We start from the raw sequence: 23,927 nt of genomic DNA on the forward strand, positions 1-23,927 counted from the left end.
AATCAAAAATGCATGATTATATACCGTCATGGTTTTGTAATCAAAAAATGTGGTTATAGTGGAGGTCAATGGGGCAAAACCAATTTAAATCAATCAAAAACAATGCACTAAAGGCAATGTTGTTTCACATGTCCAAGACTTTGATAAAAGGTTTTTAAAAAATCCAGTCACAAGTACTTTTTATATTGAAAATATATCATTTTGGTGATTATTTTTATTTTTATTTTATTTTTTTTTTTATCAAATCAGTGACATCTTTTATGAATTTGGCAATTAACGTGTTAAAATTCTGTCAATTTTCTAAACAATTTAGTAGTTTTGATCAGGACTGGGATTGAATAACAGATTCTTAAAAATTTGAAAGAAATGTTTATCTGATGCAGTTTTACAGCAGTTTAATTTAGTAGATGTTTTCATCCTTAACATAACAAAAGGGTAGTCAATTTGGCCAGAGTGTATCCTTTTTCTTTTTTTTAAATCAAAGCATTTTCCCAAAATATGTGTCAAAATAAGATTTGTCACCAAAATTCATTCTGCTAGCTGAAACCCAGAAAACCTTATGGCTAAGACTCAAAATCATGCCAGAGTGGATGAAAACATCCCAAAGGATCAGGTGACAGTGATCGGGGTGATTGTGAGTGCGGAGAACCTGGCCTGGCTTGGCTGTGACACTAACGTCAGGCTCTACGTTGTGATGCAGGAGTCAGTGATTTGGCTCTGTTATCAAACTGCTATTATTGCTAATATTTAAGTTGTTTTACGAATAGATAATGCGAGTGTAAATGGGGTACATTTTGAGCTTTTCCTCTTTTCGAACACTTCCAGAGTTAGTCAGAAATGCATTTGAGCAGATTGTTGTTGTACAGTTGTGTAGATGCTCATGTGGTCAAATGCATTTAATCAACCTCAAAAGTCCACCTGCCTACTTTTTTTGCCACCTGTTAGATAACAAGCTTCTGCTTCTCTTGTTTTTTTTTTCTTCTTTCTCATATGTAAATTGGGCTTCATTTGCAATATTAGCAACTACAGATCTTCATCTAAAAATAGAAAAGTGTTTGAAACTGGACAAATAAAGATGGATTATACTGTAGTAATAAATGAGAATCTTTTCCCAGTCTACTGGTAATGCAGTTGAAGAAATTGCATTGTAATTTCAGATGTAAACAGTGATTTCTTTGCAGTGCTCATTCAGATTATGCAGGTTTAAATCTGGCCTATTTCTCCAATGAAATGATGGTATTTTTCTGTGTATCTGTAAAGTAAAGAAAGAGAAATTTTAGCTTAGTACTTTGTCTGGGCTTTAAGCCATTACTCGATATGTCTGCTTGCAGTACCATCTGATTAATGACTCTGTCGTCAAATTACAGTCTGTATTCAAAGGTGGCTCTGTGCTAAAACAAGCACTCGATGACCCCTAGCTGCACAAGTGATGGCATGTTAGTGACTGTCTTGTAAAACCCAGTTTTACCCCACAAGACCATGTCCACCAAACATCTCCAGTGGTTGTTGAGGTGATTTTAACCTTGTCCATCAAGCAGTGCCATGCAGGACACAGAGGATTGTCTAAATGTAAATAAGTAAAGCATCTCGAAACAGGTTTCCCTGAAGCTCAGCTGTAATGGATAACTTCACCCACTCAGTAATTACTCACTGTCTCTCCTCCATGGTGTTTTCGTTACTCCTCTTATGATCTGTCAGGGTTGACGTGAAGAGTCTTTGGAAATCTGCCTTTGGATCTATCTATCCTTATGATTTTCTACAAACTTTTTCAACAGCTCGTTCTGCTCTCTCTCTCAGTGATTGACCCTCTAATAAATCAGGATTATAGAACTTCAAGATATGTTTTATTGTTTGACTGGATGAAAGTTGTTCCTGGCCTGCCACTTTAATCATAAATAGTAAACCGCCCTTAGGGTCATACTATAGAAGTGGGACTCTGACCAATATTTTAACTGATGGAGGATGAGTGCCTCATTTCTACTCAGTGGTACAGTGCAGTTTAGGACACTCTCAGAAATAAAGGTAGTGGTACCTTTTCATAAGGTACAAATAAAGGAGTGGTACCTTTTCATAAGGTACAAATTTGTACCTGAAAGGTCCATATTAATACCTCAAGGGTACATATTAGTACCTTAAAAGTGCAAAAGTGTTCCTCTTAAAATTCTTTAGGTACTAATATATACTTTTAAGTACAAACGTGTACCTTTTGAAAAGGTACCACCCCAGTGACAGCTCTCGTACCTTTATTTCTGAGTGTACAGTATAATATGATTTGATACAGGTTGCCCTGATCCTTACTTGGTAGCTGTGTTTTATTGCAGAACAATGGCGTCTTTCACGCTCCAAGAAAAAAAGCCATGTGGGTCATTCGCATATTGTGTCTTTTGCAAATGTAAGGTCATTTTTTTTAAATAAGGGTGGCACGGTGGCTTAGTGGTTTGCACTGTCACCTCACAACAAGAAGGTCACTGGTTCGAGTTTTAGCTGGGCCAATTGGCATTTCGTTGTGGAGTTTGCATGTTCTCCCCGTGTTGGCGTGGGTTCCCTCCGGGAGCTCCAGTTTCCCCCACAAAGACATGCACTATAGGTGAACTGAATAAACTAAATTGTCTGTGTGTGTGTGTGTGTGAATGAGTGTGTATGGATGTTTCCCAGTACTGGGGTGGGTTGGAGCTGGAAGGGCATCCATTGTGTAAAACATTTTCTGTAATAGTTGGCAGTTCATTCCACTGTGGTGACCCCTGATAAATAAGGGACTAAGCTGTAGGAAAATGAATGAATTAATTATTTCAAGTGTAGATATGCAGCAAGCAAGTTAGTTTTAAAGCTGTTCAAATGTAACACGTAAAGCTGATAACTGGAAGCTCAGAGCATCTTGCCTACGTGTATGCAAAACATAATAGGTCATTTTGCATCTATGAAAATGGGCTATACTATATAGTTATATCCCAGCAAGCAATAGCCGTCATTTCACCGGCTAGGTGAAGTATAGACCAGATCTAGCCCGGCTACGTGTAACCCAATTTTAGCCAAAATAACCTTAAATTTGGTTGCATGTTGTTTTTTGCTAAATAAAGCTTATGATATGTATGATACTCCATCATGTAAGAAAAGTCAATAACAATTATGAGGTTCCTGCAAGTAATAGACGTAGTTTCAGTTTCTCGGTGAAGTATAGACCCAATCTAGGCTGGCTATGTGTAACCCATCTCTAGCCCAAAAAACCTTAAATTTGCTTACCTGTCTTTTTTTGGCAAAATACCTTGTGATATGTATGATATTACTTCAAGTAAGGAAAGTCAATCGCATATAAGGAGTTTGGGCTTTTAAATATATATGCTATTTTCATAGTCTGATCGTAGCCTTGAATTAGCTCGTCATCCGGCCGGCTATTTATAGCTAACTGATAGCCTAAACTGATTCACTGTAGTATTTGGCGGTGCAGCGCGTACATCACGCTCGCATTATCAGTAAGTGTTCAGGTGTAATTTCGTGACATGTTCTATTTGTAGCCATAATTTAGCTTTGAATTAGATGGGCTTTACCCACCTCGCAAAATTGACATAAAAAATTAATTGCAGACTTACTGCCTTTTTATTTTTAATTAAAAATGAATATGGTATAATATATCTTATTTATAATATATTACATATATCTTACGGTAAAACAAGCCAGATTTAATCAGTTAAGAAAAATCAATGCAGTTCTGTACTCCACACGATAGATGGCGGTATTGCACATTTGTCGAGTCGGCTCGGCTGAAATGGACCAACAAATCAAGAGGAAGAGGTTGTTGTGGTTTGAAGTTTGTAGCGTGTTGGATTTGCGAGCGCGAGTGGCCTGCAAGGTAAGTGTAATCTGCTTTAATATCATGTTGTTTAGCAATGTTTTTTATTATATGTGCGAGTTTTATTATAATATTACGCTAATATCAATGCACAGGCACTATTTATTACAAAAATCTTAGACAAACATAAAAACGGTGTGAGGGAGTGTTACAACATTTTAAACACGCAAAATGAAACACTTATTAAGCAAAGTTCGGTGATTAAGAGCATTTAGTGTGTACATTGCGAGTCGTTTTAATTAAATTGCCTCATGAAGTCAAATAAAAAAGTCAGTCATGAGATGAAACTTCTGCAGTGCTGGCTTTTAAATCATTTGCTTGTGATTTCATAACAAGAGACTTTTAAACACAAGTACCAAGTTAATTCTGTTTTTAGAGAATCAATTAAAGTTAATTTCTGATTTTTTATTGATTGATATTTCATAAATAAACTTTACTATGTTATGGAAAATGTATTTTTTTAGTAATATGAGTAACTGTATTTTGACTTGTCACACAGTAAAATCTAGTATAAAGTAAGCTGATAGTAATTATTATAATGCTTCTCTAATATTTCTAATTATTTGTTTTCCTCCACAGATATTTGAGTGTGGCTGTGTAAAATGAGCAGTCTAGCAGGTATGAGTTGCTTAAACACTTTAGACTAAAACATGTACATTATGACCACATTTGCTGGTTGCCCTGTCCATATGCAGATTGCCCATGTGCATTCACAAGCTGGATGAAGCTTTCGAGTCACATCAAACACACAGAATGAATATTAAACAATATTTTTGCATTATCCATATAACTGCTGTTGACATAAAGAAACATTGAATATAACACATTGATACTAAAATAGTTAAAATACGTGAATAAATAATTGAATTTAAATGTGTAAATAAGTAATCAGCTTTAAGCTGTAAACCTGTGGATAATTATTTTTTTATGTTAATAGATGTTTTTTTTCTTCTGGTTTTAATGCGTAACCATCAAGCGTGATTGTGTCCTGAAGAGTGATTCATATTCAACTCAAATCAAACGTGACGCTGTGCGTACTGCTCGCTCGAGTCAAAAAAAATATAAAAATCATGCGCTCCGCCGGCTGAAATCATGCTGTGCACACACAAAGTGAACCTCCGCAAACTCTGCGATGACGTCAAATTCGCTGCGCACTCTCAAGCGAACTAGCAGACGCGTTGAGTATAAACCAGGCTTTACAATAATATGACTAAACTAACTGGCATTTTAGTCATGCTTTCAAAATTAAAACTTGTTCGTTGTCTTTCGTTGCCTATTCCTTTGTTTTAAAGTCTCTTCATTGATCATTCTCTATCAAGGATCATTCTTTGGTTTAAAATCAGTGTAATGTTTTGTATTGTTATATCAGTTGTATTGTATTTTTGGCATGTGCATTTAACCAAGTAATTGTATGCTTTAGTTTAGAGGCAATATAAAAATTACAGTTTAGATCTTGCATGAAGAGTGTGACTTCATCATAATCTGATTTAAGTAAATAGATTGGCTTCATTAGTCCATGCTCTGTTTGTAATATTTCAGGATTTTCTGTAAAAACTTGGTGTATGTGCGGCAATGATGGGCTACACTGAGGAAAAAGTAGGCCAGGAGGAAACTAAGCGCATGACGCATGTAAACAGCAGTGAAATGTGTTTGAAAACAAGTCTCGGTGGAGTCAGGTTTACATTCAGCAAATACCGATGATGTCTTATTTCCTGGCCCTCACCTCACCCCTCCGCCCTCCCCTTCCTCCGCTCAGAGAGAGAGAGCCGTTAAGTGCTCAGTTTGCGTGCAGGTGCTAAAATCACACAAAATCCCACTCGCTGTTTTCTCAGCGCCTAATTAATGGTACTTTGAGAGCCGCATATAATAATTCAAGGTTAGCAAAAGACCAAGGGTTATGATTTAATGAGAACGTGTTGGGTAAAACAATGTTTTGCCACCACTATGTGAGGAAGCGGCAGATGAATTGTTTAATCAAGTTGTCATAGTTTACAGGAACTTTGGGAATTAATAGCCACTATAGTCCATTATCATGTTGATTTCCATCAAATGACAATTTTTAGAGCTCTGTTTGAGCTTATAAGGAGTTAAATAGTTTGTATAATGGGTATATTTTTTAATAGATTCATTATTTAAATGCCTGCCAGGCATTCTGTAAATTTAATGTTTGGAGATGATTTTTTTTTTCTTTCCCCACAGGTGAAGCTTCCATGATTTACAGTCTCATTACTACATGTCACGTAAAATTAGACAGGGATACTCAATCTTATGTGTGAGGCACATTAATCGGCAAATTAAATAGTATCCTGTAAGTTGCGTTCATAATTTGATTAGAAGTAACTGCCTTTCTTTGCCCTGCTCCTAAACCAGGCTTTCTTTTTATCCTGTGTAAAATACAACCCCCATCCGTGGTAAAATGAATTTATGGCTATTATATATCCTTCAACTTTTCACCCCTTGGGATTCCTCCATAAAATATCATGGGGAGAAATGTGTGAATAGTGCCAGAAGGAGCCACTTAACAATAGATTGTATGGAAATTAAGCTATAAAGGCATAAACACTGTTAATTAAAACCTGAGAAACTGAGAAGTGTAAATGTTCAATTATTGCATGCAACAAGCCGTGGCAGGTTGCAACAAAGGTGGTACTGTATTTTTAGGGCTGTTTCTATTGTTTCTGTTTTAAAGTACTGCAAAACAAATGAACTCGTCTAAAGTAATATATCTAAACGGATCTAAATAAGAATAAATCAAGGTTTAAAATTAAATGTAAATTGAAAACCATTTTTTAATCTATTACTGTTTGTACATGTACTTTATTTTTGATCAAAACAATCTATGAGGATTAGAGACTGATTTTAAAAACATAAGAAAACGATTCAATTCATTTTAATTTCTATAGCACTTTTACAATGTAGATTGTGTCAAAGCAGCTTAATATAGAAGGTGTAGTAAATTGATACTGTGTCAATTCAGTTTTCAGAGTTAGATTTCAGTTTAGTCCAGTTCAGCGTGGTTTAATTTTTACTGCTGAAAGTCTAAACACTGAAGACCAAATCCATAGATGCGCAGCTCCACAAGTCCCAAAACCAAGCAAGCCAGTGGTGACAGTGGGGAAGAACAAAACTTCACCAATTGACGAAAGTGAGGGGGAAAAAAACATTGTGAGAAACCAGGCTCAGTTGGCCACAACCATTTCTCCTCTGGCTAAACTTCTTGTGCAGAGCTACAGTCTAGGCAACGGAGGCTGGAGAACGCTGGACGTCCATCGTGGAGAATATGCAGGTGTGAGTAGGTCACCGATGGGCGTATAAGCTGGCCCACTGGATCAATGCAGGGTCACTGTGGTCACTGGGGTCTTTCAAGAGTAAGTGCTCTCCACTCCTCCATGTCCACCACAGCATCTGCTCAGGATACGGCCTGGTCCAGGATTATGGAGAGAACAACTAACATAAGTGTAGATGCCGTTCAAAATATAATGTAATTATGAACAACCCTAAACTTTAGAACGATTGTGTACAGTGAAAAAAAAGATCTACATTAAAAAGCACTTATTCTTTAGGAACATAAATCTGTAATAATTTTCTCTCCTTTAAATGTGATAAATTACAATGTTATTGTAATTTTCAAAGACAATTTGAACACGAAGCGCTCACTTTATATTCAGAGCGGCTCTGCTGATCAAAGATAGTTTTTTTTCCCCTGATGGTATTCACCGACTGTGCAAAAGTCAACAGCTTTGTGATTTAATATCCCAATGAATGATAAGCTATTTATCACTCTCACTGCAGAGAATTCTTTAATTAGAAAGATTTGCTTATACACTTTGAAAATTCAGTCTTGTCTCTAGCTGTTAAGATAAAGAACTGTTTTTAGACGTCGGTTCATTTGCTTATCCAGCATGTTCAAGAACAGTTATTCCCAACCATGTATACTTAAGACGGTCCCAAGGTGTGATTAAAAAAAGATTTTGATATGCTTTGGTAAACCTGTAATTCTCATTAAAATTTGCACAAATGATGGTGTAATCGCTCTAGGGTGATATTTTGGAACTTGTTGAGCTTCAGTGCTTTTTAAATTCCACCTCACAAAGAGTACAAATGACTTCTGTTAAATGTCCCATCTGGCTCTGATTTATGAATAAATTCACTGATAATTCTTTCTCAGTGACTGTTTTTCTCAGAACAGAGACAAATGAGCTCAGGTGTTTTATTAAACAGGCCATATGATGCTTTGCAATGTTTTTCTTTTCTTTAGCGTCTAATAGCGCGTTTGTGTGAGCAATATTTCAAAGCTCATAGTCTCTAACTGAAGGGAATTATTCTGTCTCACACTACTGAAAACACACAGATCGAAGTCTAGATGGTTTTAAAAGAAAGAAAACCAATGCTTTGGTAAATTGGTGTTGCCTTGTCATGGAGATGTGACGGTATATTTTGAGAGATTTTTAACATGAAAACAGCCTGCTTTGCTTGCAAATTTGGTTCCAATCCGTCTGCTTGATCATATATATTATAGATAGAATCCTAAGCTCAAACTGAGACAATAGTCCCTTTCACACAGAGATACAGGTAAATATCTGGAAAATTACCAGAACGACTTTACCGGAAGATTCAAAAAAGCACTGTTCACACAGGCAAGGACATTCTGGAATTTTTCCGGAAAAAAATATTTACACATCCATCCCAAAATACAGGTAAATCCTGACATCATACATCATAAATGAACTCTAAACGGCTGTGCTTGTATTTGTAAACATGAAAGGGGTCAGGCTTTTGTTGATGGATTCACTTTTAATTCAAACTTTAGCATTCATGCAGCTGCGTTTGTCCTAGAGACATCCAAAGGCAGAAGCCCTAACTGCAGCTAAACAGCTTTGTTTACACAATTTTTGCTTCATTACAAATTCAATGGATGGATAAGTAGGCCTATTGTGAACAAATTTCATGTAAACATATAGAGGAACACTTTCGCATGTCAGGATGTACATATGTTTGTGTGTTAGCACTCTCAGGAGCCCTTCTTCATGTCCACATGCGTCGCGCAACTGAATGCAGAGCTTGCAGGTAAACTCACAGTGGTTTATCATTAGCATTTTATCGATAATTTTTTTCCACAGTTGGCATTAAGAAGAAACAGAAACATTATCTGACTAACTAGCAGCTAAAGGTGTCTGGGAAAGTATTCAAAGGCTTTTTTTATAAACCGCATGCATGTGAATGCGTCTGAATGTTCTGATTGGCAGGAGGAGGCATCTCACGTCAGCACATCATCATGTCACGTTCTAAACGTGTACGCAATCATTCTGTCAGTTTTCCTTCTGCGTACACACAGGGCAGCATTTCGGGAAATTACCAGTAATGTTACAACTTCTCTTTCTGCAAAATTAGAGGAACAAATTTGCCGATATTTTCAAAAAGTTCACAATGATCTCTTACTGGAAAATTGCCGTTAATTTTCCGGAAAGGTCTGTATGTGTGAAAGGGGCTAATGTTGCTTTTAAATTAATATATTACAATCTAGAGTCACTTTAAAAAATAAATTAGCAAAATGTATTACTTACAGTAGTTACTTTTTAAGAAAAGTAATGTGTTATGTTATTTTTGCTTATTTTAATTTTAAATCTCAGCGGGGTTTTAGATTTTAATATATTACTTTTTAAAGGGCACCTAGGTTACCCCTTTTTCAGATTTAAGATAAGTCTTGTGTCCTTAGAATGTGTCTGTAAAGTTTCAGCTCAAAACACCCATCAGATTATTTATTGTAGCTGTCTGAAGTTAGAAACCTTCTGAAACCTTGTTGCTGTTTTTTTGTACTGGGCCTTTAGGCTAGTCCTCCCCGCCCACCGTTCGCACGTTCCTGTCAGCAGCATGCCTTAATCGCCGCCCTCGGCTGCCTCAGGAAGCAGATCTCACGTAACGTTTGTGAGAAATACTACAGTAAGAACTTTACCAATGAGTATTTAAATGCATTTTTTGTGGAGTTGCAACCATGAGTCACACACAATGTCATTACAAAGTTCACGCGCAGACACAGACTGACAGACACACAGAGACAGTGAGCGCGTTTAGCTTTGCACTCTTTTTGCACGCATATTTGACAGGATACAGGTTAATATCCACTGCTGTATCGATATCTGTTTTGTTAATGTACAAAATAAACCTGATTTAACGTCCACAAATCGGGATTGAAGCGTCTTCCTTTATAATTTTTTTGACATGCCGCTGAAGTAAATCTGAAGTGAATCGCTGTAATTCATTACACGCATGCTCTGTTTTAAAACATTTTAAACCTCTAAAACTCACTCTTGATCACATTTGATGATGATTGATGATCCTAGCAAACTGAACAGACCTTTTATTCCCGGTTGCTTTGCGTTTGTCCTGTCTTGTTGATATGATTATATGCGTTAATATGGAGACATGTTAATATGTGCTTGCCAATCAATATTGGTGGGTGGGGGGACCGTAGTCTGAAAACCGCTCCAATTGGTCCACCGTTTTTATGTTATTAAATGTTGAAAAAAAAAAAGGACTGGGTGTGTTTATATCACCCCAATATGACGGTCTATACACTACATCTACACACTCGTCTGTCCAAACAGCTTTAAAAGTAGATTTCTCACCATAGGTTCCCTTTAAAGTAGCTTTTCCCAACACTGATGAACTGTTTGTAGTTACAATTGCTTTTAGAATATGGTGAGAGGTGTTACATTATTAATGCATTTGAGGTGTTCTAACCAAATGCATGGCGTTAGCTGGCCTTGCAGAGAGTTTTGTGATTTTGATTCTATAAACTGAAATTGAGGCTCTTTGATTGATAATTTGAGAATCAATTTGATTCAGATTCCATGTTTTAGAATTGAATCTGAGAATCGAAAAACAGCAAAATAAATGGAATATGTACCTTCATTAATAATTGAGACAAAATAAATCAACAGTAAGGAATTAATTTTCTTTTTTAACAACAGATTGGATGAACATGTTCACATTATTTCACTGAACTCAAATGACATGAAGGACTTTATGAAAGTAACATTTTCAATACAGTATAAAGCTTTAAGCCATGTTCACACAACCAAACATTCATGCTATTTATCACACAGAAGTATCCCTGGTGCTGCTGCACTAGAGTTATTGGTAGACAGTAGACTGCACATCTTTGGTCCAGATGTGCAATCTACTGTTTACCAATAAATTCCTTTCAATGCAATTTCACAGCAGTTCGTAACTTTTTGAATTAGTTGGTAATTCGTATGAATTCATACTATCTAATTTATACAATTTAGTACTATTTGCTCATCACCCAATGACGGTTGGGTTTAGGGGCGGGGTTGGGTGCCACGCTTCCTTTTTAAAATCGTAGATTTTCACCTGAACTCGAACAAATTTGTATAAATTAGCCACTAAACTGACAAAACGTAAAATACTTATGTTTTATCGTGAAATCAGGCTGGTTTCTTTAGTAAATATGATCTGATATGACATTTATTGGCATAAAATAGGACGTCACTCCAATCTAACAAGGAATTAAAAAGTTTTAATTTTTAAATTAAACTATTTATTAATTAAAGAGCCCATATTATGGGTTTTTGAAAATGCCCTTCCATGTAGTGTGTCACAGCTCTAAGTGAAGTGAAATATCCAGCTAAGGCTTAAATCTGTAAGTGTACAGTGTTTAAAACTATTGATTCATCTATAAAAGAGTCGACTCATAGTGCTTCAAACGAGTCGTCTTGATAATGAGTCATTAGGTGTTTCGCGATGACGCAGCTACGAAACACAAGTAGTTGGGCGCACAAACCCGGGAGATTTGAAACCTGCGGCCCCGCCCACTAACAGAAAAAAAGTCACACACACACACACAGAGACACACTCAGACACTGGTCGAATAAAGTCACGCTGTGCAGATGGATATTATGGACAGTCTAATCAAAGATGAAACATCAGCAATATAGCCCAGCCTTGAGCAGTTCTGAGTGCTTCTGAAAACTATATGCTTTCAAAGAAGACTTCATCAGTTTGTTAAAGGAAGGATCAGTATAGACTGTCAGAACATGGATCAGTGCATCATGGATCTGTTTCTACCCCCATTTCACAAGTGTAAGTAAGTGCGATTAAAACTGTTGCCTCGTTTACTCTATCTTGCACATGATGTATTTAGTTGTGTTTTGTTACTTGTAACTGCTTGTGCTGCATCAGGTTAACTCTTTATATTCTCATATCGCGAGTAAAGCCACGTTGAAAACGCGACGCGTGCCGCTTTGATTACGGATCGTCAGCTGTTTACACACATGCAACGGACAAGTTTCAAAATATTTCAGCTCAATATTATTGTCTCCTCGTGTGTGTAACGCACGGGATTCGCGGATATAACAGCGCCGCTCCTCTATGGACGCGCCGGCCCTGTGTGTGTGTGTGTTTGTGTCTCCTCGTGTGTGTAACGCACGGGTTTTCGCGGATATAACTGAGCGCCGCGCCGCGCCGCGCCCTCTCTATTCAGCCGCTCCTTTATGGACGCGCCGGCCCTCTGTGTGTGTGTGTCTCCTCGTGTGTGTAACGCACGGGTTTTCGCGGATATAACTGAGCGCCATGCCCTCTCCATTCAGCCGGTCCTCTATGGACGCGCAGGCCCTGTGTGTGTGTGTGTGTGTGTGCGTGTGTGTGAAAAGAGCAAGAAGACTGTGACCTCCTCGCCAGTTCTTGGACTTTTTGCTCAATAAAATAGTTAGTCGTCAGTATTTTCTAGTCCATCGTCTGTGTTTACATTCACCCACTGGCAGCCAAAATCCACTATGAAGCGTGTATGCACTGTGACTACTTTTATATTGTAGATTAGCAGCTGGGCATTTCACTCTGCCTCGTGCTGAAGCCTGTAACTGTCGACCAATCGCAGCAGGCTGTCATCGGTCCAATCAGCGCAGATTAGCTTCGCGCTGAGGAGGGGTTTGGGAACAAATGAATCGCTGAACGATTCATATGGGAGTCGCTGGGATAATTAGGTAAAAATAAATGCAGATTATAAGACCATCAAAGTGTTTTTTGACCTTGCATGCATATTAGACTGTTGTTGGAGACCCTTACAACCTAAATATGACCCTATTTCATGTATAATATGGGCTCTTTAAAAATAGCAAGAGTTGTGCATTTAAAATACAGATGTGCTTAATGGATTAAAGGCACAGAATTAAATTTTGCTGCTAGGGCAGATATTCACAACAAACAAAGACATATTTTGAGTGTGGAATTGTGGGAGTTGTCATCTTAATAATTTAAATGAAGTGAATGGACTCGCTGCTAGCGTGAATGCAGCTTTACTTTAATTAATGCAGTTGTTTTTAAATTTGGCCACCTCTAAAATAACCTATAATCATTGAATATGTTAACAAAACAAACCCACTCATGCATAGACATGCAATTATTTCAAACTTATTTCAATTCCAAATTTTTAGATTTTAGTTTCATTATATTAGTCTATAACAATGTTTCCCAACCATGTTACAGGAGGACTACCAGCTCTGCACATTCATTATAACTTCTTAACCAAACACACCTGATTCAAATCATTAGCTCATTAGCAGAGACTGAAAGACCTGAAATGGGTGTGACAGACAAAGGAGACATCTAAAACATGCAGTGCTGGTGGTCTTCCAGGAACATGGTTGAGAAACACTGGTCTATAAGCTAGTGTTTTCCAAAACTGTGACACATTTCACAGATATAAACATCCAAAGCTTGCAGTTTGTCATGACTGGGCTGGCTGACTGTAACCCTGGTCATAACCTATTACGTAGCTGTGCATCACTTTAGACAAACTGTTTAAATTTTTAGAATGAAGCAAGGATGCATCTTAAAAACAATGAGCCCTAACATACACCCGGTGCAATAACGTGCAAGATGTGTTTTGCGGAATTTGTTGCTATTTTCAGACCAGTTCAACCCTAATTTTTACGTTTTTCGCCATGTTGTTGAAACAGCAAATCCATTTGCATCACTTTGTGGACTCATGGGTGTGCCGGTCTATAAAGGAGGTGTGTTGCTATTTTGAGAAACTGAAATAGACCACGCCGTTGACCAACTAAAATCTGGTCTAAAGTCCAGCACAGAGCGCATTAGTTATGCGCCTTTGCAAGTTCAAATGCTTAATACACACAGGATGTACAGCAATACACAAATATCTTTACAAATGAAAAAAATTTAATGGTTTAAATGTTACAAAAATTAATATTTACTACATGGATATAAAATTGCTGCCTCCATGCCTTCATGTCCAGGGGGCTTTTTTCAGGGTATTGATGGCAATTTTCATTTTTGTTATAATGTTGTTATTATTATTAGCAGTATTATTTATTATATGCATATTTATATGTGTTTTAATAAAAACAAGTTTAGATTTGTCCAACTGTCGTATGCATCACCATATGGGGCATAAGAATAGGACAAATGTTTAGATATAACGCTTCATTATTATTGTTTATTTTTTATGCTGGAAATTAGAACTGTATTTAGAAATAGTTTTGAAACAAATCTTTATGCTTAACAAATGAAATAAAATATGTAGGCTAATGGATGTCTTCAGTGGAGTGCGTCCTTATCCATGTAATTAAAGGAGTAAAGTAAAGAGTACAAATAAAGAGGCCGAATGGAAGAGGCTTTTCTTGCTAGTGAAGTGTTCAGTTTTTCTATTCAGTTTTTCCACTTACAAAGTCTGCCATGTAAATGGTAAATGTGTCATAGCGTGACACAACTGACTCTTAAAGGAAATGGGAGATGAGACTCTGATTGTTTAATGCACGTTATGCTCAAAACACACCCATAACTCTTAAGAGGATAATCACAACCCTGTTAGACCATATGCCCCGGCGCAAACCGTCTTTTTTGGTCCTTAAAATAGCAAAAGTGGACATGTCCTTTGAGCTTTTGTGCCATGCGCTTTAGACTTTGCACCTAGATTGTTAAAATAGAGCCCAATGTTTTAATTAGATCTACACACAGAGTAATCCTCTGCCAAGGTCAAAGGCGCATCACAATTCACAAGTTTTGCTCTTAGACTTTTACACACCTGAAACTTGTCTATAGCGCTTGTTCACTGCTGCTCTTATAGTTGTGTAAATTGCTTCCTTGTCCTCATTTGTAAGTCGCTTTGGATAAAAGCGTCTGCTAAATGACTAAATGTAAATGTAAATGTAAGTCACTTCAGAAGTTTGTCCGAAAGCTTTCATGGAGCTTTTGCTAAAGCACAGTAAACAAATACTTTCCCTTATTTAATACTACACATCACAGCTGACTATGACAGCTGGAAAAGTCCAAAAATATGCAGTACGTTTTGGAGTTGGGCCTGTTCAAGTTCAGATCAACTTCTCACCACAAACGTACACATTTAGTGTTCAATTGAAAGCTTACTGAGACCACAACTTCAAGCAGGTCTTGGTACACTTGTTTGGCCACTTTTGGTGCACACTCCAGTGTGACTGCTACATTTACAACTGCCCAAAATAAACCAGCAACCTTAGAGAGTTTCAGACTGGGAAAAGAGGTAATGCTGTAATGTTAAAAAAATAACAATAAATTATATTAATCTGTTCTAGTACACAGAAAAAAGAGAACTTGAGAAGTCTGTCACCCACAGCATTAGTTGTTTTCATTAATCAGTGTAATATTTACAATGGGGGGTCAGTGTACTTGAGCTTTTCATGTTTTTTTCTTCCTGTCTTTGCTGCTTTTCCGGCTTGGATGCCCTGTTTAAATGGCTTTATCTCAGTGTAGGTGTGTCAAATGCAGACGCAGGGAGTCGTTATGACTCACAAATGAAGGAAGGAGTGATATGAGGCACAGCCGGAGGTCTGTGGATTGCAGCATCCGCACAGACGACAAGAAACAGATGCTATTAAGTGTTTGCAAGGAAGAGGTGTCTTTAGTCAGCATTATAAAAAATAGTCTTCCTGGACATTGTGGCATTATTACAATGGTTTTTACCCACAGAATGCGAGGAGCTGACTAAAGCAAGCACAGAGGTGAACATTACTGTGGTTGATGTTGCACATTAACTGCATGCATCGAGTGTGATTAATTCTCCTCATTGATTGGCTAAAGTTTAATCAGGTTTTTTATGTTAATCCATCTGTATTTAAGCGTAAATCTTGTGAAACCGGCACCTCTGCTCCTGCCCCAATGATTATTTGGACAGTGATCCACTAGAGTCCTTTTGATCTATAGATTGAGTGACATTCATTAAACTCTTTAAGATGCAGTTACAGTGTTGATCATTACGCTGTGTTTGTGTTAGATAAGAGGTTTAGGTTATGTAACAAAAAAGCAACCTTGTTTAAAGCGATAGTTTTAGAAATAAGAAATCTGTACTCATTTCCTTACTTTTGTATTGTTCCAAACCATTATGGCATTACAAAAAACTTCTTTGGAATAGGGCTGCACAATTCTGGCTAATATGGGAATCACACATTTTTTTTGGCTTAATATCAAGATCAGAATTTTCTCATTATTCTGTAGATGTAAAATAAATGTTGATTTGGGTAGCCTATTATTATTGTTATTTCTCAAGCATATTGTAAAACAGCAAACATAATATTAGTCCTATAGGTCTACTGTTGGATAAAATGCTACATTTTATTTAGACTTTAAATGGTGGACGTGTCCTGGTTGTTAATTCACTGTAAAGTGATTACATCAGAATACAACTATTCATAATTCTGAAGTTGAATTATTATGTTTGAGACATGCTTGTCATTTGTCATTGAGAACCTTTTTAGACCTTTTGTTTTTCACTGGTAAAATGAGACATTTGTCATTATCAGATTCCATCGCACTATAATCAACGTTATATAGGCTAGAGTAGTAGTAGAACACTTTTTGTTTGCTATGAAAGAAAAAAAAAACATACCCAATGCTTGTTGTAATCATAACTGTAAAATGCAATATGATCATTTAAATGATGTGTGCACTTTAGGTTTCACTTTCACTGCAGTGTGTTGTTCATGTCATGGCCGTAGTCACTTTAAGAAAAAAAAAAAAAACATGCAAATCATACTTCCCGCTCGGCTCCCAAACGATTGCTCTGTGCAACAAACTGAATGTTATATTTACAACTTTATTACCTGTTATTCACAGCCTATGCAGGTTCTGTTCACTAAAGTAGAGTACATTGGCTGGCACATGCTTGTCCTCTCGATAGTAAACAAACAGCTTGCGTTCAGCTCACGTGTGATTTCGCGGTCGCAACTACATCATTACATTAAGACAGAAATGACATTTTTTTGGGGTGAATTATACCTTATAAATACAGTATGTGACACTTTTAACACCATTCGGAGATGTCCATGTTGCTCAGCAATGTATACAAAACAATGAGAAGACTCGTGTGACCACCTTTACGCTTCTCTCCTGAACTTGAAAATTTAATTGGCTGAATCGTAGAGATGCTGGATTAAGATCGTGTGCAGGGTCGAATCGAGATCGTGATCTTTTTTCGATTATTCGCTCAGCCCTACTTTGGAGTATATTTTAAGACATCAATAATGTTACTTGTTTTTGTACGTACAATAGAAGTCAATGGTAACATATAATGTGTTCTACAGATAAAATAAATGTATTCCAGTTTTGAACAATAGAAAGATGGCTTTCTTTTTGTAAATTAATCCTTTAAAATTGAATTCCACAAATGCAAATGTCCAAAAAACAAACTTTATTTGTAATTTAAAACTATTTATAAAAATGTATTATTTATGAATATATTTTTATGAGCTGAAATAGATATATATAGTCATATAGTATATATAGACCTATAGTTTCATAGTTGCATAACAATTAAAAATGTGTTTTTATATAAACCTAAACATAATGAAATATGGGTGATATTATCCATAACCTTGTATAATTTCATCCAATGTTTGTCAAATCATAAAGATTGTAGGAATTTCCTCTTCAACCCTGAAAGTGATTAAGGACATTTTTTAGCTTAATATTTTCTATTGTAACTGTTACTGATATTATTTAATGGTTTCACGTTTCATGTAGTTTTGTATGTAACCTGCATTCCACTCTCATGCGATTATAGTGTTAATATATAATATATAATGTAAATTATAGTTTCCATTAAAAAAAAGTACTTGGAGGTTCTTTGAAGTACTTAGAGTTTCTGGTTATGCAAGATTAATGCTAAAAGAGAATATGTGAAGGCAATTAAAATTCACTGTGATCATTTATGGGATATTACCTAGTTCTGTGCATTAACCTTCTTAATCTATCTCAGTGGAAGTTTCCCTGGACTTGTTGTCTTTTCTTATCACCTGAGCTGAAATGCCATGTTACTAATTTTCCTGGAGTGAAGAAAGTGATGCGCATTACAGTGCTGATGGAACCATGGTGGTATTAAGAGGCCCAAAGGGTGCCCAGAAAATCTGCCTCACACCATTAGACCACCAGCATCCTGAAGCACTAAGACAAGGCAGACTGGTCCATGCTTTCAGGTTTATGGCAAATTCTCACACTACCATCTGAATTTTGAAGCAGAAATTGAGACCCCTCAGGCCAGGCAACCCTTTTCCAGTCTTCCAATGTCCAGTTTTGTTAAGCCTGCGGATTGTAGCATATGTTTGCTGTTGTTTTTTGCCAGGATTGTTACTGGTGTGTTCTACTACTGCTGCTGTTGATTATCTGCATCAGGGTGGGACATGCTGTAGATCTCTTTTGTAACATGGTTATTTGAGGAACTATTGACTGTCTATCAGCTTGAACCAGTATGTGGTGAATTTCCTGAAAGTACAGTAGCGTAAGGCTAAGCTAAATATAGAACTATTAGTAATTGTCAGTAAACTTACAGTGCTTTTGGGAAATGCAGCCCTGGTCATTTGCCTCTTATTTCCAGTATCAAGGCATTTTTACCTATAAAAATGCAGCACCCTGGGTATTCTCTCTTTCACAGACTGTTCTCTGTAAACCGTATAGATGTTTGTTGGTGATCTTGGTTGATCAGTATAGTTTCTAAAATACTCAGATCAGCCATTCTGGCACCTAAGTCACTTAAATCACATTGCTTCTTCATTCTGATGCTCTGTTTAAACGTCAGCAGAACATCTTGATCATGTCTTCATGTCTAAATGCATTTAGTTACTGTCTGCAGTACCCGGTGAACGGGTGTACCTTATAAAGAACAGAACTGTAAAATTATATTATGTTTCACAATATTACTTTCCTTTTATTTTGATGAAAACATACAGTTGAAGTCAGAATTATTAGCCCCCCTTTTTATTTTTCCCCCAATTTCTGTTTAACGGAGAGAATATTTTTTTCAACACATTTCTAAACATAATAGTTTTAATAACTCGTTTATAATAACTGATTTATTTTATCTTTGTCATGATGGCAGTAAATAATATTTGACTAGATATTTTTCAAGACACTTCTATACAGCTTAAAGAGACATTTAAAGGCGTAACTAGGTTAATTTGGTTAACTAGACAGGATAGGGTAATTAGGCAGTTATTGTATAACGATGGTTTGTTCTGTAGACTATAAAAACTGCTTTTATTCTAGCCGAAATAAAACAAATAAGACTTTATTTAGAAGAACAAATATTATCAGACATACTGTGAAAATTTCCTTGCTCTGTTAATCATCATTTGGGAAATATTTTAAAAAGAAAAAAAAATCAAAGGGGGCTAATAATTCTGACTTCAACTGTACATGTAACCATTGCAAGAAAGCTTAGAATTAAGTAAATTTCTTTTAAAAAGATTTCCACACTGTAAAAAAATCCATGTTTACTGTATTTTGTGCTTCATGTGTTTTTTCCCCCCATTTAATGACGCTTTTGAATTGCATTACACGTCCTTGATATTTCTTCAAACCACAGTTAACCTTGAAAAGTTTGAAAAAGTGACTTTTATAAATTTTTTTAAATAGTTTAACGTGATCTATTGTCTGGATTGGTGTTGTATATCATGCCACAGAATCCTTGTAATAAACTGCCAGTACATTTTCTGTTATTTTACAGACTTATTTCTCTACATATTATTTCTTATACATTATTTTATTGCAAACTACTAAAATAAAAGTTACTGTGTTAAACTGTGGAGTTAAATTGTCAACATTAAAAAGTTGACAGAGCAGAGCTCACCATCCCATATTGCAATTAACAACCGTAAATTAACGGAAAACACCTGTGAATCATAAAATACAGAAACTGTTCATTAACAGTTTTTTTTTTTTTTTAACAGTGTATTTGTTTAGAAGTAATGCCAGGGGAGAAAAAGATTAAATGAATTCATCAGACGTTTCTTCACAGTATGATCCAATATCAATTCTTTATGCCAGTGAAACTTATTTATTTTATTTTTTTGCAGAAACCAATTAAGTGATCTGATTATGATTCGATTGAATTCAGTGGTCTCAAAATTGACTGATCGATTTTAAGAAATCATCAGTTACATTTCTATTAAATCACAAATGCAAGGCAAAAAATCAAACAAAAACAAAACCGGGAACATTTTAAAAAAAAAATCTGTATCCTAGTTGACACTTACAAAAAAAAAATGATGACATACAAAAAAAAATGTAAATGATTAAAAAAATATAATAAATATCATAAACTGTGTTATGTGGAAATCCTCATTAGGAAACAACACTTGACTTTAATTGTAGAAAAAGCATTTTGTTTGGAAACACTTGAATAAAAATGCAAATATAAAAACAAAGCTGATTAAGTGATCAAATTTAATTTCTTTTGCCAAATTATTTAATTTCAATATTTTGTAGCTATACATATGCAATTTAGTCATATTTCCTGGGGTTTACAGCTGGGACTGACGCTTGACAAATGACATTTTGTTCTTGAATATAAATATTTCCCAACGCATGATTTGCATTAGACAGGATCAGATTTACAGATTGCCTCAGCACAAATCCTTTTTGGCATTAAAAAATGTCAGGATTTATGAAAAACACATGATTTCTGTAAGGATGTTGATGGTGATGTATGCAGCTGATCTGTTTTTTCTTTTTTATTTCACAAAGGCATGTACTAATGTTTGTGAAAAGTCATTTGACTGGTATTTCTGCCATTATGTTACCTCTTAGCCTATATTGCATCTGTGTTGTAATCAATGATGTGCATCTTATCATCATGAGCTATGCTTGATTGTGTAATGTCTATTGCTCTGCCTGCACTGCATTATACATTTAAAAGAGCTGGTTTTGGATTTTTGCAACCCAGGGTAATTTGAAATATGTGCCTTATCCTTAATTGTTTTGTCAAACATAAAATATGTTCCTCCGGGTATGTTTCGCTGGACATTTCAGATAAAAAATCCACTAGAGGGCGCTGTCTACATTTTAGTGAATCTGAAAAATGTTACTCAGGGTACATTTTGTTGTTCATTACAGATACACATCCTTGACTACATACTCGTCCATGAGAGGGCAGGACAGCTCACCACTAACCTTTCCCTAACCCCAATAAATAGTGTTTTCAATAACAAACACAAGAGACAACTGCTCTGCTACAATTTAATTCTACCTTGGTTTTACAAAGCTTTTTATCTCTTTTTTTGAACACAGAAAGTTGTCCATGTGAAGATAGAGAAGTAATTGTACTCAATTACTAAACACAGAACAATATTAAGTTGTTTTGTTGTATTTATTTGGCTTTGTGCAAAGAACTGCATGAAAATAATCCTTCATTCATTGATTGTATGTCCTTGTGAATATCATTAATGTGAAAACGAACAAAATTTGACGTCAAATACATCCACATAGCATTCATTTTACTTATTAACTGCAAGCAAACGGATGTTGAGGTATGTTTTTGCATTTTCACTAGAAATGTAGGCTGAAGCAGGTATTTCCTATTTTGGTATTTTGGTATTTTCTGTAGGTGATCGGTATTTCCGATGTTCGGAAGTTCAAGTTTTCTGCTACTGTATTGTTATTGGATCTTGATCTGGTGCATATTCAGACAAAATGATGAGTAAATTCAGATCATCTGATCGAAGTATCGATCCATCCACTAGACATTTTGTATAATCTTTAAATTGTGTCAGTTTGCCACAATTGGGTCAAGAGTCATCATTGTAGTTTCTGTGCTAAAACCTACATTCTTATTAAGAATAAAGCCACATCTACTCATGATGTATGACAGAGCATGTGTCATGTGGTCTCTTTCAGTTGTCTTGTTAATTTGCTGAGTCGGAGTGTAAATCACGGCCGGGCAGCACCCAGCGCATCTGACTGCCTCTGTGTTTTATCTCTGGGCTTTTGTCAAACAGGCGCTGGGAGATGTCCTACTTGCAAATGGCAAGTTGAAGCCTCCTAAGGCAAGGGAGAAGGTTCCAATTATAGCACAGCATATTTTTCATGGGTAAAAAAAGTTTGAAAGAGCAGATGTGTATCAAACAACAGTGATGGAAGTTCAAGGGGGTTATCGCCAACCTTGCCAATTACCGTATTACTCACGAATTGAGAAACAATGGGCAGATCAAAGAGCCTCTTATGACTCATAGCAGTTGTTGTTTGTTAAAAAAAAATCTGAACTGAAAACTAACAATGCTTTAAAGTAGCATCCAGACTAGATGTTTTACAGGTATATTGAGGAGGTCTTATCACAAAGGCACATCTTAACCTTTCAAATCCTCATCCTCTTTCAAATGCTTGCTCTAAATTGGTCAAAATATGGTGATTTCCTGTAGATGTCATTAGAGGATGTGCTGTGGTGTTTGTGTACAAGTGCGCAGTTCTGAACTCTTCAGAGACATTGTGAATTATTCTCCGCTGTTGCTCTGCTATATTTAGAAGCCTTTAGTTTTCTTTACCAGCAAAGACGGCTTTTGTCCCGCTCAGCCTTTATAGTCAAAAGTGGTCTTCCAGGAAATTCAACTTGTAAAGTGTATTGAACTAACCCTGGTCATGGAAAAACGTAAGGCTTGCAGAGGAAATGTTTATAAATGATATTATGAAGCCCTTAAAGTGGCCATTGACTGACATTTTATGTTGTACTCCTCTGAGGTCCACTTATGTTATACATTTGTTTTCACATCAAACGCATCATTGTATAGTCAGTATTGTGCGCTTGTTTTTGCAATTGTTTTAGAACTTATGATTGTTTTACAACTTCTGATTCAGTTGCCTATGGGAGAAATGACTATTAATAATAATGGTCAAACTACTTGCTCTACAACAAATGTGTTCATGACTATACAGACAAAGCAGAATAATATAAAAAGAAAATATCAGTTTGCAGCATCAAGCAGCATAGAGAGCTGTTTTGAACATCTAAAAATGAATGGAAGTGAATGAGAACGGAAATTTTGAGCCAAAAGCATTCAAACGGCTGTGCCCACACGTATGCGAAGAATAAGGTCAGTATGTCAAACAATATAATAACAGAATTGAAGCAATATTGAATGGAACCAATAAATGATGCCCTTTTTGTAAAGTGATCTGCATTAAAAAGAAGTAAATGAAAGATCAGATTCTCTTACTGACATGGTCTGTAGCTTCAGTTAAAATAACCTTCATCCACTCTTTTTTAATGTTGGGATCAGAAGGAAGCAATGAAAAAAATATTGGCACTGCATGGTGTCTTTGGAGTTTTTTTAATAGAAATTTGTATTTTCAATGACCACTTTATATTGCTGTGCATGTTATCATTATACTGTATCCAGTACTGCTTGAATTCTATTCGATTAGATGTCTCAAACAACAGCTGTTCTTCCATCCACCTATTTTTATGTGCATTTTGGAGATTCGCATAAAGTAGTTAATGGAAACAGCAAGATGCGCATCAATTTTGAAAATGCACATAACTTTTTATTCGAAGATAAGATGCCCATAAACTACAATGGAAACACTTTTACCGAACAAATTCCAGTATGTGCATTAAAATAAGGTCATGTGATTTTGTTATAAGGGTTCATGTGATGATAAAAATGTCTACGAATGGACCAACCAGCAGGCTGAGCACATTGTAAAACATCTGAAATATTGTTTTTGTCATTGTAAAACGCCTTAACCTTTTCACTGTTAGTGTTATTATATTATTAATTACCTTCAGAACTGTCAAGAGAGTCTG

General features: G+C 36.1%; 1 long non-coding RNA gene across 1 annotated transcript; it reads left to right on the top strand.

The window, feature by feature from the left end:
• The first annotated feature begins 3,785 nt into the window (after positions 1–3,785).
• LOC130235519 (uncharacterized) lies at positions 3,786–7,190 on the top strand. The gene is made up of 3 exons (XR_008838401.1): positions 3,786–3,847; positions 4,427–4,465; positions 7,073–7,190. It is a non-coding gene; the product is annotated as an uncharacterized LOC130235519 (long non-coding RNA).
• The last annotated feature ends 16,737 nt before the right edge of the window (positions 7,191–23,927 follow it).

Source organism: Danio aesculapii, chromosome 9 (assembly GCF_903798145.1).
Source record: "Danio aesculapii chromosome 9, fDanAes4.1, whole genome shotgun sequence".
Taxonomy (NCBI): Eukaryota; Metazoa; Chordata; class Actinopteri; order Cypriniformes; family Danionidae; genus Danio; species Danio aesculapii.